This window comes from Haliaeetus leucocephalus, unplaced genomic scaffold (assembly GCF_000737465.1).
Source record: "Haliaeetus leucocephalus isolate CR32 unplaced genomic scaffold, Haliaeetus_leucocephalus-4.0 Scaffold319, whole genome shotgun sequence".
Taxonomy (NCBI): domain Eukaryota; kingdom Metazoa; phylum Chordata; class Aves; order Accipitriformes; family Accipitridae; genus Haliaeetus; species Haliaeetus leucocephalus.
Genome location: NW_010972755.1, coordinates 1 through 8,091, shown reverse-complemented (window position 1 = coordinate 8,091; position 8,091 = coordinate 1). Strand labels below are relative to the sequence as shown.

Sequence of the window (8,091 nt, the reverse complement as noted above, 5' to 3'; positions counted from 1 at the left end):
TTGACTACTAAGTGACTATGGATTATTTCAAATGTGATTTCAGTGCAGTGGACCCTAAGCCAAATCTCCCAAAATATAATTTTCACATTTTCCATAAATGTTGAATCACACCAATGCAAAAATATATAATTACTTTCAAAAAAGTTATGAATAATATTAATATAGTCTATTTCTTTTCCCGTCTTTTCTTCTACTAACAAGTGCTTACTTTTTGACATATTTGAGCAACATATCTGGTCTTCCACCGTGTTCTCTGCTGACAAGCCCCTCTGTAAAGTGCAGCCATGTCTTCAGACTCTGAGATGGCCATCTTTGGAGAGGCGGCTCCTTACCTCCGAAAGTCAGAAAAGGAGAGAATTGAGGCCCAGAACAAGCCTTTCGATGCCAAGACATCCGTCTTTGTGGTGCATCCTAAAGAATCCTTTGTGAAAGGAACAATCCAGAGCAAAGAATCAGGGAAGGTCACCGTCAAGACTGAAGGTGGAGAGGTGGGTAAAATGCAAGATTTACAAACAGCATTTAATTCCCACTCTGGGCTCTTAGCTGACATGCATGTACCTTTCTTTCCTCTAACAGAGCCTGACCGTGAAGGAAGATCAAATCTTCTCCATGAACCCTCCCAAGTACGATAAAATTGAGGACATGGCCATGATGACCCACCTCCATGAACCTGCTGTGCTGTACAACCTCAAAGAGCGTTATGCAGCCTGGATGATCTACGTAAGTAGCAGCAGCAGACTTCCTCTGGGTAGCTAGGAGGAACTGCTCTGCCAGGCTAAGTGGAAGCCAACATGCTGTCTCCCTTCCTCACAGACCTACTCGGGTCTCTTCTGCGTCACTGTCAACCCCTACAAGTGGCTGCCGGTGTACAACCCGGAGGTGGTGTTGGCCTACCGAGGCAAGAAGCGCCAGGAGGCCCCTCCACACATCTTCTCCATCTCTGACAATGCCTATCAGTTCATGCTGACTGGTGAGTGGTTATATCTGTGTCAGAGGGATTGTACCATGAAATTCTCTGAAGGGTTACTCTGTCTCAGTGCTATGAGGAGACTGTTCCAAAGCTTTCATGGTTCTGATGCATACATACTATTGTGTGTTTTACTCTCTTCACACCATTGCTTCTACTATTTTAAATTAAAGACACCCTTGCACTCAGTGAGGTGATCTGGAGGTCTTTTAGTTTGTTCGTTTGGTTTGTTGTTTTTTTAAGTCAAGCTGACACCATGGAGTTGAAAACATTAAACTTACCTGACTATGTTTCATTCTTTCTGTGTTGTTCATTGGGTTTTAACTACTGTATTTCTGCTTCTTTCACAGATCGCGAGAACCAGTCGATCCTGATCACGTATGTACACTCCCTGCTCGGGTCCCCCCTGGGCTGCCCCATGCCAGGGGACCTCCAGCCTGACCACATGCTCTCTGCTTCTGTCTTTGGTTTGACAGTGGAGAATCTGGTGCAGGGAAGACTGTGAACACAAAGCGTGTCATCCAGTACTTTGCAACAATTGCAGCGAGCGGTGATAAGAAGAAGGAGGAGCAGTCAGGCAAAATGCAGGTAAATTAATAGACAGTGGCTGGAATCAATGCTCTTCTCTGTTCCTGACATGATTTTTGGAAAGGATAACGAGCAACAGTTATTGTCCTGCAGGGAACGCTTGAGGATCAAATCATCAGCGCCAACCCACTGCTGGAGGCCTTTGGAAACGCCAAGACTGTGAGGAATGACAATTCCTCACGCTTTGTAAGTTGCTTAACCAAATGATTCCTGAAAAATAGTAAGCAGGAGTGTCTGGCAATCATTCTTTTCTGTTGTTCAGCCATCATTTTTTCAAGAGTAAGACTGAATTTTCTTATCATGACTTTACTACTTATCCTAAAGGTAATTCTCCAGATTTCAAAAATAGTGATTCTATGAAAAAAATGAGTTCTGCTTTGCACTGAGATGCAAATGAAAATAACAGATCACATGCTGTTTCTCCTATAATGTATTGCAATGTTAAATTATATTTTTGGTCATTTTTACTTATATTTCTGTTTGTTTTGGTAAAAGACAGACAGACAGACAGAATGCCAGGAAGAAAGAGAGGGAGGTTAGGAAAGATGGGAAAGAGAGAGAGAGAAATAATGAAAGAGAGAAGGAAATGGGGGGGAGAGAGTTTCTACTTGAATAATATGTTTGCTTTATGTCAAATTTAATTAATCAAAAGTGAAATGTTTTTTTTGATAACAAGACAGATTTAAGCAGCTGAAATAGTTAAATGGCTATTTCCATATCATTAAGGTGGCTCCTCTCTGTATGCAGAATATAGTTAGAAGAGTTTGGCTAACAAAATCCACCCATTCCTTCCCATTTGTACATTCAGCATCCATAAAATATACAGCTGTGCCACTGTTTATTTCCATGGTCAAAAATGTAAAACACTACTTTATGTCAAAGGTAGAGATATAGCTGATTCTTAAGAAAATGTGTCTAAGTAGAAATCTTGTGCCCAGTGGAGTAAATGGCAAAACTTCATTTCAGATATATTCTTATGATGTAAATCTTAAGACACTTTTATTTCTTCAAAGGGCAAATTCATTAGAATTCACTTCGGTGCCACAGGAAAACTAGCTTCTGCTGATATTGAAACGTGTAAGACACTTTCCTGAACTGTTCACAATCCATCCATTCACCCATCTATCCATACAATACCTTTTCACCCAACCATCCATCCTGCCTTCCCTGGTTTTCTTCCCATCTTCTCCCTACTTTCTTTTTTGCAGTTTCTTCTTGTTTTTAACTAAGTTTTTCCTCTAGATCTGCTGGAGAAGTCCAGAGTCACTTTCCAGCTCAAAGCAGAAAGAAGCTACCACATATTTTATCAGATCATGTCCAACAAGAAGCCAGAGCTAATAGGTAGGAAGAATGACTAACTTGGATGGATATTACTGAACATCAACTCACGTTATCAGTTGCTTGACTAAACTAAGCCTACATGTCCCCTCTTCTTACTTTCAGACATGCTTCTCATTACCACCAACCCATATGACTACCACTTTGTGAGTCAAGGTGAGATCACTGTTGCCAGCATTAATGACCAGGAGGAGCTGATGGCTACAGATGTAAGTAACAATTAAAAATGTTGTCCCTATTGTCATCTCTCCCAGACAAAGCTGTTATTTTATTGTTCTTATTGCAGAGTGCCATTGACATCCTGGGCTTCACTGCTGATGAAAAAACAGCCATTTACAAGCTGACAGGAGCTGTCATGCACTATGGCAACCTGAAGTTCAAGCAAAAACAACGAGAGGAACAGGCAGAGCCAGATGGAACAGAAGGTATTAGCAAAGTCTGTGGCTGAGCTGTCAGAAATAGAAGTAGCAATAATAATTCAGTCTTTGGAAGATAGAGAAAGAGAACAGTGGAAATGTGTAAAAAAGTGTTTAGGTGAGCTAGTATATAGGTATGAAACTGCCATCCAAAATATACCCTTTTTTCAATTATTACCTAATCTTTATTTGAAGTATAAATTGCATATGTGTCCATAATTCTCTTCTGGGCTACCACAGTTCTAGATAGCACAGCCTGATCAGTGTGCTTATATTAAATACCCGCTAAGAAGAGAAATATTTTTCAGAAAATATATTTGTGGTTGCTTTTTAAAGAAAATGGAGGCATTAAATTTGGTATTAGAACTTCTCCTTCATAAATCACATGTTATTTAAAACTTTTTCCTAGGTAAAAGGGAGCTTTCCTTCAATTTCTTTCTTCTCCTTTGGAGATTCAAACCCATAACTGTGATTACATAATACTATTATTTGAACATCAGTCTAAGTGAAGCATAGTTACACTATGTTAGAGAAGAACTGACTTAGATTTCTACTTCACAGCTGACTACTTAATCACTTAAATGTTATGTAATGCATACATGGTTTAGAATACTAAGCCCTGTCTACTTCTTCCAAAGAATGCTCTCAGATGGCCAGCTTCAGGACTGAATTTTTAGGTTTTGATCCTGAATAAATGAATATGCCTGCCTTTCTGCTATGACTATAACAATATGTCTCCAGAAAGGGGCACTTCTTAACTGTTACCTCTAATTTTGGAATGCATTCCCCTTTAGGGTTATAGCTACTGCCAAAAAAATACAGGTAGTCCAAGTGCCCAAGTGTATATTTTGGATTACACTCAGGCTGCCAACCTGCTAACACTTTGGTGTTTTGTTGCCTCACTTACAGATACCAATTAGCTCTGGATTGAAGTGATGAACTTTGGCTTTCAGGAGGAATTTTTGATAAATACATTGTTTCTAAATGCTTCTGTGAAGATTTTTAAAGAGATAAATTGCATTTAGGAGTACTGCTCTGAAAAGCTTTCAAAACAAAGGTGATCTTTGTTATAATAACTGTCGTGCTTCCTCTGAGACCCAGTAAGCAGAATTTGATCACAAGGACATTCAATATTGCAGTTGTTTTGGAAAGGGTTCATCACTCAAAATGCTGCATGTCTTGTTAGTCTTAATTCTTCTATCTCCTTGTCCTTCTACTTAGTTGCTGACAAGGCCGCCTACTTGATGGGACTGAACTCAGCAGACCTGCTCAAGGCCCTCTGCTACCCCCGAGTCAAGGTTGGGAATGAATATGTGACCAAGGGTCAAACTGTGCAGCAGGTAAAAACCAGCTGGTGACTGGGAACCTCCAGCTTGTATCACTTACTGTTTGCTCCAAATATTGTTTTTCTTCTGCTGCATTCTTCTTTATTTTAGGTGAACAATTCAGTGGGTGCTCTGGCAAAGGCTGTCTATGAGAAGATGTTCCTGTGGATGGTTGTTCGCATCAACCAACAGCTGGATACGAAGCAGCCCAGACAGTACTTCATTGGTGTCCTGGACATTGCTGGCTTTGAGATCTTTGATGTAAGGATTCCAGGTTTGAGGACTGCTCTTGCAAGGGGAGATCACTGTATCAAAGGACTTCCAAGTAGTATTCTTCTGAAAGTTTAGCATGCCAGTCATTTGCAATTTTCTGGAAAAAAATACTTCATTTTCTTTTGTAGCATAGAGCAAAATCCTCAGAAGTTTCATCAGAACAAGAACGTAACTATGTTGTTTGTATAGAAGTAGCAAATAGAATTTTATATGTTGTAATATTTAGCAGTTTGAGCTTAATGTTAATGATTAAAAAAACCCAACATAGCTACAATAATTTTATGTAAGAGTTTCTAGAGCAGAATTAGGATTTGGAGACCCATTGACAAACATATAATAGGTTAAAGATGTGTAAATTGTTTAAAGGACCAAGGAATTAATAGATAAGTGTTTAATCAGAGCTATCAAGTGTTTAAAATTGGAGACCAGTGCATACATCTTTTTTGCTGAACAAAGAAATGCCAAAGTACTTTATGAATTTTAGAAGATTCACTAGGAATACCTGCTCTGGAAAAAATTCCATTTTTATTATGTGGGTATTTCTTTGGGGTGGTGCATATAGGTCTTGCTATGGTGCAGTCCTGATAATACAGTTGTGTTTTAACTGGGGAGATTTATAAAGGGTTGAGAATGATCAAGAACTGTGCGTGTTGACGATGGGTGGTTGTCGTTTGGTTATTTTTTTCCACTGGGAAGTTCAACAGCCTGGAGCAGCTGTGCATCAACTTCACCAATGAGAAACTGCAACAGTTCTTCAACCACCACATGTTCGTGCTGGAGCAGGAGGAGTACAAGAAAGAAGGAATTGAATGGACTTTCATTGACTTTGGGATGGACTTGGCTGCCTGCATTGAGCTCATTGAGAAGGTAAATTTTTAATTCAAACTGTCTTGTATTTTCAGGAACTCATTATTTTAAACTGAAAATGGTTAAATGCTATTTATAAAAAAAGGTCTTTTTCATAGTTTAATGCATTCAGTTTTAGTTGTTGAAATATCTCTTGATCTGTACTATTGCTTATTATGCGTTAGAGATATTACAAAGTCCACAGATAACTATGGAAGTCATTCCTCATACACCTTCCATAGGTGGAAGGTATCTCTGCTTGCTTGATTAAAGGATATTTTTTTCAAAAAACACAGAGCAGCTCTCAAAGTAAAATAAATTCTCTTAAGGTTCTGGAATAAAGTTATCTGGACAATACATTTTCTTCTAGATGATTCATAGCAAAGTAAATACAGGCCAATACAGTCAGTGCCTGATCTCTCAGTGCAAGAATCTGAAAGAGATTTCTTGTAGTTATGTATAATTTAGGGAGTTGATTAAAAGTATAAAAACTGAAGTAAATATACAATGGCCGCATTTGTAAAAGATATTTTTAAATATGATCTTTCTCCTCCTGATTTTTTAACATGTTTTTTGGTATAAAAAATATTCCTGAATCACTGTGTCATAGTGTGAGTCAAGCAGCTGAATCTTTTAAACTCACTCTTTAGAAAGAAATTTTCGTCATGGCAAGGGTATTAGTTTGTTTCTCAGCTTCCTGTCTTTTACTGTATTCCCTTTAAGTCCAAGCCATGATCACATTATTCTACAGGCATTTTCTCTTCTTTATTGTACTGTATTCCAGCCCATGGGCATCTTCTCCATCCTGGAAGAGGAGTGCATGTTCCCCAAGGCAACTGACACCTCTTTCAAGAACAAGCTCTATGACCAGCACCTGGGCAAGTCCAGCAACTTCCAGAAGCCCAAGCCTGCCAAAGGCAAGGCTGAGGCCCACTTCTCCCTGGTGCACTATGCTGGCACAGTGGACTACAACATCACTGGCTGGCTTGAGAAGAACAAGGACCCCCTGAATGAAACTGTCATTGGGTTGTACCAGAAGTCATCTGTGAAGACATTGGCTTTACTCTTTGCCTCCTATGGTGGAGCAGAAACAGGTTAGTTTTCTAAAACTCATTTCTCCCACCATTTATGATATGTAAAGATGCAACAAAAAAGATAATATTAAAAAACTCTTTTTGTTTTTGAAGAGGCTAGTGGTGGTGGCGCTGGTGGTGGAAAGAAGGGTGGCAAGAAGAAGGGTTCTTCTTTCCAGACAGTCTCGGCTCTTTTCCGGGTAAAGTGTGAATGTCATTATCTGTCAAGTGACATGAACATAGTGTCAAATCTGAGCTATCTAAACTCCTGTATTTCTCATGACCTTGGTTTTATGATGAAAGAATAATAAGTATGAAGTGAGCAAAGTTATTCACTGTCTTATCCTAGTAATTATCTGTTCACATTTGGGATTTGTTTCAAGCAGTCTTCAGCTGACCCCCTGAATTTCCTTTAAAAGTTCATTTAGACTCTTTCTGAAAAACATTTTTCAGAACCTGGGATGTAATATAAATATAAATCCTATACAGGCTGCTGTTAAAATTTTTATAAAGTAGTCTTTTATTTCCTCCAGACTAAGGTGCAGAATTTTAAAATTCCTTTTAATGAGAATACTTAAGTATATAGATAATTTCTTTAAATTTAATTTTGAATTTGAAAGTTTATTCCTCCTAAGATTCATTCCATTAGTTCCTTGACATCTACATACAGAATATACAGAAGTAAATTTTTTTTAACTAAGCTGCTACACATGATCCCACAGGAGAACCTAAACAAGCTGATGACCAATCTACGGAGCACTCACCCCCATTTTGTTCGTTGCATCATCCCAAATGAAACAAAAACACCTGGTAAGATTCTCAAGCAGAAAGAGAACTTCCTCTGATACAGCCATGCCTGGTCCGCACTGGAGACTGTGGTATTCATTTATGCTCTGAATTGCTAGGTGCCATGGAGCATGAACTGGTACTTCACCAGCTGCGGTGTAACGGCGTGCTGGAAGGCATCAGAATTTGCAGGAAAGGTTTCCCCAGCAGAGTCCTCTATGCTGACTTCAAACAAAGGTAAGAGCTATGAAATGAAGAGATAAGTCAGGTGTCCTCACTGACTGCTGTTCATCAAACAGTCAAACTTTGCCAGTGTCTCTGAATATGGAAGCACAATAGAGCTACCCAAGCCAATGCTTACAAGATTAAAAAATGCAAATTGGGATGTGGGTACAACACATTCTCAGACAAAAATGACAAACTCAGATAGAGTGCTTTGGCCATTGTATCAGCTGCAAGTTTCAGGGGAAGATGCTTTC

At 39.1% G+C, this 8,091-nt stretch overlaps 1 pseudogene; it reads left to right on the top strand.

Annotated features, from left to right (window-relative positions):
• Positions 1 to 284: 284 nt before the first annotated feature.
• LOC104834216 lies at positions 285 to 7,862 on the top strand (annotated as a pseudogene).
• The last annotated feature ends 229 nt before the right edge of the window (positions 7,863 to 8,091 follow it).